The sequence below is a fragment of the Papio anubis genome, chromosome 7, assembly GCF_008728515.1.
Source record: "Papio anubis isolate 15944 chromosome 7, Panubis1.0, whole genome shotgun sequence".
Taxonomy (NCBI): domain Eukaryota; kingdom Metazoa; phylum Chordata; class Mammalia; order Primates; family Cercopithecidae; genus Papio; species Papio anubis.
Genome location: NC_044982.1, coordinates 4,172,074 through 4,183,735, shown reverse-complemented (window position 1 = coordinate 4,183,735; position 11,662 = coordinate 4,172,074). Strand labels below are relative to the sequence as shown.

The 11,662-nt window shown below is 46.3% G+C and overlaps 1 protein-coding gene across 4 annotated transcripts in view; it reads left to right on the top strand.

The window, feature by feature from the left end:
* The first annotated feature begins 64 nt into the window (after positions 1 to 64).
* The window catches only part of TECPR2 (tectonin beta-propeller repeat containing 2), a 140,184-nt gene continuing 128,586 nt past the window's right edge, over positions 65 to 11,662 (top strand). For 3 of the 4 annotated variants that reach the window (XM_021941587.2, XM_031667794.1, XM_031667795.1), the window contains exon 1: positions 65 to 179. The gene's annotated coding sequence lies outside the window, so the exon portion shown is untranslated. Of the gene's footprint in view, positions 180 to 400; positions 850 to 11,662 lie in introns of those variants that run through there. The other variant, XM_031667793.1, reaches the window with a different exon arrangement.

Genomic DNA, 11,662 nt, shown 5'->3' with positions numbered 1-11,662 from the left:
CCACTTGTGGCTCTGCCGCTCTAGCCCTCGGCGGAGCCAACTGCCGCTCTTCGGTGCTGGCCCCGGTGTCGGCCCCGTTGCCCAGGGAACGGGCTCCCGGCAGCCCCCGCGGCCCGGAGTCCATCCCCGCCTCCTCCGGCCCGGTGGGGCCGACGAGTCCGGAGGGGCTGCCGCGGGAGGTGAGTCCCGCGACGCCGCAGGCGGCCCCGACGCCCCCGACGCCTGGCCCCTCGCCCCCTCCTCGGCCTCCCCCAGGCCACTCTTCCCTTGCCTCAGCCCCGCAGGGTCTCCATGCCCGTCCGCCCTGCCTCCCTCGCCCGCGGTCTCGCCCGCGCGGAGTGGCGGACACTAAATGCCACAACACACGGAGCGCCTGGCTTGCCGCCCACGGAAGCCGGCGGTCCGCAGCGGGGAGCAGGGGCCGCCCGCCCCTCCTCAGGCCTCCGCCGCGCGCCCCGTGCCCTCGGTCCCACCCTGCACCCCGGCTGCCGGTCTGGCCGCGGGCTGTGCTCCTTCGCCTTAGGATTGACGTCGCGTTCTGTCCCCCACTCGCAGCCCGCATCCCTTACATCCGCCCACCGGCGCCTGGCCCCAGGCCTTGACACTCACCCAGTTGGTGTTCAGTGTTCGATGAATGGATAAGCGAATGACTCCTTTCCCAACCCTATTTGAAGGCCTGGGAGGCAGAATAGGTAGTAAGGGTTAAAGAATGGGGTGTCCTGGAGTCAGATCCGGGCAGGTCACAGCGGCATCTTCCTCGCTCTGTGCTGGGGCAAGTGCCCTACCTCACGCCGCTCCGGTTTCATCACCAGTGGAATGGAGATGAGAATAGTTTCTACCTCTGGCTTGGTGAGAGGATTAAATGGGTCAGTGCATGTAAAGTTAAGCATGGTGCCTGCCGCTGTACATTTCAGTAAAGGGGAGCCTCTGCTGTCAATTTGTGCTAGCCTGCCTTCTCGCCCTCTAGTCCGTTCTGATATGTCTCTGACTTCTCATGACTTTAGTTACTCCTTCTCTACTTCCATTTCTCTTCCCTGCCCTTTTTTCTTCCTCTCTTTCTTATTGGGATTCAGGAATTTTATTCTGTTCTGTGACTTATGTTCCTTTTGTTGGCAGAATGTGGGATACCAAACTGGGTACATTCTTTTCTCATCTACTGGAGTGATCAGTTGCACTTGTTGACTGCCTCCTTGCAGCCAAGGTCTTGTAAACAGAGAGTTCTGGGAAATCCGCAAACCCAAATCGCGGGCATAGGTAGAATCTGGGAATGAAGCTACTGTAGCTCCTTGTGATCACCAGTGATTCCTGGTCTTTTAAGCTGCAGGACTTTGTGTTTTCTCACACCCAGCTATAATGTACCTTGATAAACCTCTGACTTTGTTTTTGTTGTTGTTGTTAACCTGACTTACGTCCCATGTTGATTGTTATTTGGCCATCGTATGCCAGCCACTGTGCCAGGCTGGCTCTAGGGATGCTGTGGTGAACCAGACAGACCCGGTCACTGCCTCAGGGAGATCATGGTCTGGCCTTTGAACTTTAAAAGAGAGAACTAAGTGCAGGTGTAGGGGACACACAAATTGAATTTTCAGGACTGCTTTGGAAAACCAGTGGTGGGGAAGATGGAATGAGGATAACCCTCTTCTGAAGGAGTGACTAGAAAGTAGTTTTTGTTAGGTAGGCATCAGCTATATTATACCCACATGTCTTTTTCAATGGAAGACTGGCATCTACTGGATTTTTTTTCCAATTTTTTCTTAAAGAAGTTACACTTGAGTTTGGGGAGAATCTCTTTTCATACTAGCCTCTCTATGAGTTGAACAAAATGGCTACTGGAACTTAGTAGGAAGAAAAGGAAGGAAACAAGCATCAGGCAGAGGCAGTTGATTGAACTTGGGAAGATGAGGAATAGATCAGGAAAGGGTTATAATAAAAAGCTTTGGTGTCAAGCATGAAGAGATTTCTAGATTCAGTAATGCACAGAGAGCTCAGTAAAGTTAGAAGGGAGTAGTTGATGGCTTTGTGAATTGCTAAGGTAGAAGGGAGCTGTTACTCAAGATGTGTATTCAGTTTAAAATGAATGTATTCTTTGGACCTGGACATAAGAGTTCCACCGAATTTTTGCCACTATTTTATATTTAGGGCTATCATACTTGGGTGAATCTAGCACAGTGCTTTGAGAGAGAGATTCATTCAACAAACATGTATTGAGCATTGATTGTACCATGCTCTTTATTGGTCTTTTTAAGCACCACAAAGTATATAGACTAGAAGAACATAGACAAAGATGACAAAGAGTCCATTGAAGGGGAGAGAAAACAGATAATGATGGTGCTGTGTAATAACTGCCGTCAGGGAGTTCTATGAAAGTAGAGAAAGACCAACCAAATATCTGAGGGAATCTATGAAGGCTTCCTGGTGGAGGAGGACTAGTTCTTACAGGGTACATATGAGGGAAAAGGGAAGAGGGGAAAGGGACTTCGTTCTACAGAGACATATAGGTTGTGGTGTGTGCAGGGACTGTGATGGAAAGCTGATGGATGGACAAACAAAATGTGCCCTGTCCATACAATGGAAGCCTGTTCAGCAATGAAAGGGAACGAAGTACCGATTTGTGCTACAACATGGAGGAACCTTGAGAACATTATGCTAAGTTAAAGCAACCAGACTCAAAACACCACATAGTATATGATTCCATTTAAATGAAATGTCCAGAATAGGCAAGCTGTAGACAGAGAGGAGATCAGTGGTTGCCCAGGGCTGGGAGAAGAAGCAAGTAGAGGGGTGATTGCTAAGTTAGGAAGTGCACAGTGTGTGGATGAAGAGTGGCCTGAGATGAAGTTAGATATAGACTGTTTTGTCGTAATGTCTACTTTCCATGCTTGTGTTAGGCTTTAGCTTGTGACCATTGGTTAGCTGATGGGGATGGGAGCAAGGAAGTGACAAAATTTTGTCTAGAAGATAAATGATTGCCTCAGTCTCATTACATTCCTCCTTAAGAATTTAATACTTAAATAATTAATAGATGTCGTAGCCAGATTTCAAATGTAGATTCTACAATAGGGATACGAATTGTTGCTTCCTAGGGATTTTGGAGAGAATCCTTAAACCATTAGTGTAGTCAGAGCACTCTGATAACATGGTTTTTGTACTGCTAAGTGGATGACTTAGACTCTGTATTAGTCCTAGCTCCAGTTTTGAGAAATTGGCCATCAGGGTGGCAGTTGGGTGTTAGCAGTCAGCAGTGAAGCCTAGCTGCACCTTCCAGGGTTATGAGAGTGATGGGGCTGGTGGGGAAAGGAAGCATAGTAACTTGAAGAATGCCGTAGAGTGGTGTTTTGTATTTTTTTAACTGAAATATTCATGACTGAGGAAGCATTATTCATTATATTTTTATTTATTTATTTTTGAGATGGAATAGCACTCTGTTGCCCAGGCTGGAGTGTAGTGGCACGATCTTGGTTCACTGCAGCCTCCACCTCCCAGGTTCAAGTGATTCTCCTGCCTTAGCCTCCCAAGTAGCTGGGATTATAGGTGTGTACCACCACACTCGGCTAATTTTTGTATTTTTTAGTAGAGATGGGTTTCGCCATGTTGGCCAGACTGGTCTTGAACTCCTGGCCTCAAGCGATCCTCCCACCTCGGCCTCCCAAAGTGCTGGGATTACAGGCGTGAGCCACTGTGCCAAGCCCAGTTTTAAAGATTGGATTGAGACTATTGTTTTGCAGTAAGACCTGAAGTTAACAAATCTTTACCGAGCATCTACTCTGTGCCAAAGATATTATTAGATACTAGGAGTTACCTTGGTAAGCAAGAGAGAATTCATGTTGCTTACATTCTCATAGAAGAATGATTTTTAAATGGTTTAGCAAATAAAGCAATTAGAGGTTGTAATGAGAATTATGAAGCGTGTGTGATAGAGGAAAGAAGGGACAGTGGGTACTCTTAAGTGATCCGGTCAGAGAAGGCGTTTTTGTGGTGGTGATATTTAAGCTAGACCCCATGGTTGAGAAGAAGCCAGATAAATGAAGTGAGAAGATCATTCATTCTGCATAGAGGAAATAATTATGAAACCTGAGCAGGACAGAGTGGGTCAGTGGAGCTAGAACTTGGAGGACAAGTGGAGATGGGTAGAGAGGTGACGGGGAGCTGCAAAGGGCTTAGACTACATGGGGCATTTGGTTTTTATTCTTGGAGCACTGGGGAACAAGTGAGGAGTTTTGAGTAGAATGGGCAGTATGGTCTGATTTCTCTTTGAAGGAACTGATTTTTTCCTTTGTTTTTTGGGGAGTAACAGCTTTATTGAGATATAATTTACACGCCACACAGTTCACACATTTGTATACAATTCCATGGTTTTTACTGTATTCACAGCTATGCAGCCATCACTATGTCAATTTTAGAACTTTCTCATCACCCTAAAAGGAAACTCTGTACCCCTCAGCAGTACACCCTAACCCCTTCTTCTCCCAGCCCTGGGCAACCACTGACTTACTCTCTATCTATAGCTTGCCTATTCTGGACGTTTCGTATACGTGGAATCATATACTATGTGGTGTTTTGTGTCTGGTTGCTTTCATTTAGCATAATGTTCTCAGGATTCCTCCATGTTGTAGCATGAATCAGTACTTCACTCCTTTTTATTGCTGAACAGGCTTCCATTGTGTGGATAGACCACATTTTGTTTGTCTATTCATCAGCTGATGGACAGTTAGGTTGTTTTGACATTTTGGCTATTATGAGTGGTGATATTATGAACATTTATCTACAAATTCTTTGTAGACGTGTTATCATTTCTATTGAGCATAAACCTAGGAATATAATTTCTGGGTCGTATGGTAACTCTGTGTTTAACCTTTTGAAGAACCACTGACTGGTGGCTGCACCATTTTATTTTTCACCAGCAATGTATACAGTTTTCTCCACATCCTTGCTAACACATGTTCTGTGTTTTTTTAGTAGCCATCCTAGTGGGTGTGAAGTGGTATCTCCTTGTGGTTTTGATTTACATTTCCCTAATGATTAATGATGCTGAGCATATTTTCGTGTGCTTATTGGCCCTTTTTTTTTTTTTTGAAATAGAGTCTCACTCTGTCGCCCAGGCTGGAGTGCAGTGGTGTGATCTTGGCTCACTACGACCTCCACCTCCTGGATTCAAGTGATTCTCGTTTCTTCGGCCTCCTGAGTAGCTGGGATTACAGACATGCGCCACTATGCCAGCCTAATTTTTGTGTTTTTAGTAGAGACGGGGTTTCGCCATATTGGCCATGCTGGTCTCGAACTCTCAACCTCAGGTGATCCACCTGCCTTGGCCTCCCAAAGTGCTGGGATTATAGATGTGAGCCACTGCGCCCAGCCTTACTGGGCATTTGTGTGTCTTCTTCGGAGAAATGTTTCTTAGACCTTGCCCATTGTAAAATTGTCTTTTGTTGTTGTTTTGAGATGAAGTCTTGCTGTGTTGATCAGGCTGGTCTCAAATTCCTGGGTTCAAGTGATCTTCCCACCCAGCCTCCCAAGTAGCTGAGACTGTAGCCACATGACACTGCACCCAGCTTTTAAAATTGTCTTTTATTATTGAGTTTTAAGAGCTCTTTATATATTCTGGGTAAAACCTCTTATCAGATATATAACCAGCAGATATTTTCTTCCATTTTGTGGGTTGTCTTTTTTTTTTTTTTTTTTTTTTTTTTGAGACGGAGTCTCGCTCTGCCGCCCAGGCTGGAGTGCAGTGGCCAGATCTCAGCTCACTGCAAGCTCCGCCTCCCGGGTTCACGCCATTCTCCTGCCTCAGCCTCCCGAGTAGCTGGGACTACAGGCGCCCGCCATCTCGCCCGGCTAGTTTTTTGTATTTTTTAGTAGAGACGGGGTTTCACCGTGTTCGCCAGGATGGTCTTGATCTCCTGACCTCGTGATCCACCCGTCTCGGCCTCCCAAAGTGCTGGGATTACAGGCTTGAGCCACCGCGCCCGGCCATCTTTTTTTTTTTTTTTAATTTCAGTCAGTGTTGTGGATTAGATGTATTTTTACTTTCTTGATGGTGCCCTTTGGAACACAAGCGCTTTTCATTTCAGTGAAGTCAAACAGCTAATTTTGACAGCTGAATGAGCCTGGCTTCTGGGGGCAGGCGTGGAAGACCATGGCAGCAGTGTAGGTGAGGGATATGATAGCTTCTACTGTGGCATGCCACAGAGTTGGTGAGGAGGCGCCAGGCTTGAGGGAGGCTTGGAGATAGGGCTGATGGACTGAGTTGAGAGATTGTTGTACGGGTGAGGGAAACAGAGGAATTGAGGGTGAATACTAGGATTTCAGCTTGAACAACACTTTTGATTCAAAATGTGGTTATGCTGTTACCTGCCGGACAATTGTGACAGTGTCTAGTACCCGCTGGAGCCTAGCAAGGGCAGCCGTGCACTCCCTCCCTGGGTTCTGAAGTTGCTTTTGGTAGGATTATCACTGAGTGTGCCAAGGAGATGGCCAGGGATTCTGACCTTTTGTAATACCCACTAAGACTTCCTAAGCCACCACAAATAAACGTATTATCGGAGTAGAATAGTGCACCTGCTCTGCAAATGCACTTTTGAGGTAAATCCCTTGACTCTATTCTAGCTAGACCACAGTCTCCAAGCCCTTGCTGTGTAGAGACTGCGAGCGGTCAGTGGATAGCATCAAATCAAGCGGATGGATTCCTGAAAGTTAAATGTCATAATTTTGACAGAGCTACTATAAGGAAAATTATTTTTATGTTAAAAAATTTTTATTGATTGATTGATTTGAGGTAGAGTCTTGCTCTTTCGCCCAGGCTGGAGTGCAGTGGCTCGATCATGGCTCACGGCAGCCTCGAACTCCCGGGCTCAGTGGATCCTCCAGGTTCAGTCGATTCTCCGGACTCAAGCGATTCTCGTGCCTCAGCCTCCTGAGTAGATGGGACTACGGGCATGCACCACCACACCTGGCTAATTTTTTGTATTTTTTGTAGAGACAGAGTTTCGTCATGTTGCCCAGGCTGGTGTCAAACCTCTGGGCTCGGCCCAGCACGGTGGCTCACGCCTGTAATCCCAGCACTTTGGGAGGCCAAGGTGGGCAGATCACAAGGTCAGGAGATCGAGACCATCCTGGCTAACACAGTGAAACCCCATCTCTACTAAAAAAAAAAAAAAAAAAATACAAAAATTAGCCGGGCGTGGGGGTGGGCGCCTGTAGTCCCAGCTGCTCGAGGGGCTGAGGCAGGAGAATGGCTTGAACCCTGGAGGCGGAGCTTGCAGTGAGCTGAGATCGCACCACTGCGCTCCAGCCTGGGTGACAGAGCGAGACTCCATCTCAAAAATAAATAAATAAACAAACAAACCAACCCCTGGGCTCAAGTGATCTGCCCACCTTTTTTTTTGAGATGGAGTTTCGTTCTTGTTGTTGAGACTGGAGTGCAGTGGTGCAATCTCGGTTCACTGGAACCTCTGCCTTCTGGGTTCAAGCGATTCTCCTGCCTCAGCCTCCTGAGAAGCTGGGATTACAGGCACCTGCCACCACACCCAACTAATTTTTGTGTTTTAGTAGAGACGGGGTTTCACCAAATTGGTCATGCTGGTCTCAAACTCCTGACTTCAGATGATCCACCTACCTTGGCCTCCCAAAGTGCTGGGATTACAGGCATGAACCACCACACCCTGCCGGTAATGAGATTTTTAAAGGAGGAAATAACATTAGGCAATACTTATTGGTGAAGAGCTCAGCACTTCCGCTTGCTTGCTAGGAGATCTCATCAGCTAAAGCAGATACGAAAGTGCCTTCTAGAGATAGGGAGTAGAAGATGTGAAGGCCAGGCCTTTAGAGTTCTGGCCTTTTGTTATTAGAAGCTTTTTTTTTTTTTTTTTTTTTTTTTTTTTTTTTTTTTTTTTTTTTTTGAGACGGAGTCTCACTCTGTCGCCCAGGCTGGAGTGCAGTGGCCGGATCTCAGCTCACTGCAAGCTCCGCCTCCCGGGTTCACGCCATTCTCCTGCCTCAGCCTCCCGAGTAGCTGGGACTACAGGCGCCCGCCGCCTCGCCCGGCTAGTTTTTTGTATTTTTTAGTAGAGACGGGGTTTCACCGTGTTAGCCAGGATGGTCTCGATCTCCTGACCTCGTGATCCGCCCGTCTCGGCCTCCCAAAGTGCTGGGATTACAGGCTTGAGCCACCGCGCCTGGCCACCAAGGTTCTTGTAAGCCAGTGACACTTGGGCTTTAGCAGGAGGAGGATGGGGACCACTGCAGAATGTTAAATAAGGGAGTGATGACATCAGCTTTGCACATCAGGAAAATCCCTCTGTTTGCCACGTGGATGGGGGAAGGGAGAGGCGGGCAGACGAGCTAGGCACCAGAGAGAGCTGTAGGTGAAAGGCAGTGGTGGCCCGAGTTAGGGGTGACACACTGGAGTGTGTGGGAGATGTACCGAATGGAGAATTGGGGGCATGGAGAGGAGAGGAGGAGGGATTAGGGATGATGCCCCTTTTCTGGCATGGACAGCATGGCCCAAGCAGCTGGTAGAAGATACAAGATAGGTAAGTGTTTTTGACATTGTTCATTTACTCTGTGTTTATAGCTAGGATGTATGTTTTACTAATCCCATTTCAGATGGTAAATGGAGATCTAGAGAGGTTAAGCAATTTTTCCAGGGTGCCTCAGGTAATTTTAGGAGTACTGGGATTTGAACTCAGGTCTTTTTCACTTCAGTATCATTAGCCACTCATTGTACAGTTCTTCCCCAGTGGAAAGAGGGTCAGTTCTGTGGCTATGGGTCTGAGACCTGGGGGTTGGGCGGGGTGGAACATGGACTTGGATGAAAATTGGATAAGGAGGAGGAGCAGAAAGTCTTAGCAGAAATGTTTGTTGAGTCTGCATTGTTTTTCCCAAACCTAGCACAGGACGGTGAGACAGTGGCTCTTCCTCAGCCCATCCTAGACACTCTTTCTGCCAGGAGGACAGTTTTGCTGGGAACTAGCCTCAGCCTGCTCCTCCTATCTGAATGGTGGGTGAAGGACAGGCAAGCCTGGTGCTAAGCCCATCCAGAGGCCCCCAGATAGGGAAATAGCTTGGATTCTCTTGTGCCTGCTGGGGTCTTCCTGGGCAACTGGCCCCCAGACGTGGCTGTCCTGACTCATCTGGGTGCTGTGGCTTACAGGCCTCTAGATGTCCTTTGGAAAAGCATACGTGAGGCATAAATTGATATGAACATTCTTCAAGGCAGTTTGGCAATACATTTTTTTTTTAATTCAACATTTTCACCTCCTGAAGTGTACTCCAAGAATATGCTTGGATATGTGTCTGTTGTTTATGATGGTGAAATTAAAATCTTTTGGTTGAGAAAATTTTGGTTTATCCATACAGTGTATCCTCTGCAGTTTTTCTGTGTAGTATAGTCACTAAAAATCACATTCTAGGGGAATGTTTAATGACATGGAAGATACTTAGGATTTATTAAGTGAAAAAGTCTGCGAGTGTTCATATATGTTTATATATATGTGTATGTGTAGCTATCTATGTATATGGCATATCTCAGTATGATGAGATTGTGACTTTTCTTTACTTCTTTGTCCTTTTATTTTGAGACAGGGTCTCACTCTGTCACCTAGGCTGAAGTACAGTGGTATAATCAGTTCACTGCAGCCTTGATCTCCTGGGCTCAAGCGATTCTCTGTGTACCACCATACCTGGCTAATTTTTGTATTTTTTGTAGAGTCAGGGTCTTGCTGTGTTTCCCAGGCTGGTCTCAAATTTCTGGCTTCAAGTGATCTACCCGTCTTGGCCTCCCAAAGTGCTGGCATTATTACAGGTGTGACCCACCGCACCCAGCCTTCTCTCCTCTCCTCTCCTCTCTTCTCCTCTCTTCTTCTTTTCTTTTTTTTTTGAGATGGAGTTTCACTCTTGTTGCCCAGGCTAGAGTGCAGTGGCACGATCTCGGCTCACCGCAAACTCTGTCTTCTGGGTTCAAGTGATTCTCCTGCCTCAGCCTCCCGAGTAGCTGGGATTACAGGCATGCGCCACCGCGCCCGGCTAATTTTGTATTTTTAGTAGAGACGGGGTTTCTCCTTGTTGGTCAGGCTGGTCTTGAACTCTTAACCTCAGGTGATCCGCCCCCCTCGGCCTCCCAAAGTGCTGGGGTTCACAGGTGTGAGCCACCGTGCCCGGCCTTCTTTGTGCTTTTCTGTATTAACAAGTTTTTGAGACCGGGCATGGTGGTTCACACCTGTAATCCCAGCACTTTGGGAGGCCAAGGTGGGTGGATCACCTGAGGTCGGGAGTTCAAGACCAGTATGATCAACATGGTGAAACCCTATCTCTACTAAAAATACAAAAATTAGCCAGGCGTAGTGGCGGGCACCTATAATCCCAGCTACTTGGGAGGCTGAGGCACAAGAATCGCTTGAACCTGGGAGGCGGAGGTTGCAGTGAGCCAAGATCATGCCACTGCACTCCAGCCTGGGCGACAGAGTGAGTCTCAGGAAAAAAAAAAGCAAATTTTTGATAGTGAGCATTTATAACTGTTATAAAAAGTTAAATAAATTATGGCACATCAATGTGTGTATGAGTGTGTATGTATGCACTCTTTAAGGAAACAAAGCCTTTACTATTTCTGTGCCTTGGAAAGAAGAATGAGAAATTTCCACACCCATGCAGTGGAGGAACATTCATGTCTAATGTTTGGGGATTGCAGGAAAAAAAAAAATGGAAGTAACTATGATGCCTACTTCTTGGTCTTTTTTTTTTTTTTTTTCCTCTCTTTTTGGTGAGGATTTAATGGGTTCATGTGCTAAGAACAGTTTGTATTAAGTGCAGACAGTTTTCAACTTACAAGGTTTCAACTTACTATTTTTTGACTTTAAGATTGAACGAAAACGATACCATTCAGTAGAAACTGTATTTCAAGTAACCATACAACCACATACAACCATTCTGTTTTTCACTTTCAATATGGTATTAAATAAATTACATGAGATATTCAACACTTTGGTTATGTGATTTTGCCCAGCTCTAGGCTACCGTAAGTATTCTAATCACATTTAAGTTAGGCTAGACTAAGCTAAGATGTTTGGCAGGTTAGGTGCATTAAATGTATTTTTACTTATATTTTCAGCTTAGGATGGTTTTATTGGGACATAACCCCATTGTAAGTTGAGAAGCATCTGTAAAAACATTAGCTATTCCCATTATTATTACTGCAAAAGAGGGTAGATTGGGTTCATAAGTATCACAGAGGAATGCAATTATTATTATTATTATTATTTATTTACCTTTAAGAAAGTTCTCATACATGGATATATTCTGTCTTCCTACTTCACTGTATTGGCTATTATGACTATCAGATGAAATATAGGAATCTAAGGCCGGGCGCAGTGGCTCACGCCTGTAATCCCAGCACTTTGGGAGGCTCCAGTGGGCAGATCATGGCGTCAGGAGTTTGAGACCAGCCTGGCCAATGTGGTGAAACCCCCGTCTCTACTAAAAAATACAAAAATTAGCCAGGCGTGGTGGCACACGCCTGTAGTCCCAGCTACTTGGGAGACTGAGGCAGAAGAATTGCTTGAACCCAGGAGGCGGATGTTGCAGTGAGCCAAGATGATGCCACTGCACTCCAGCCTGGGAGACAGAGCAAGACTCCGTCTCAAAAAAAAAAAAAAGAAAGAAAGAAATAGAA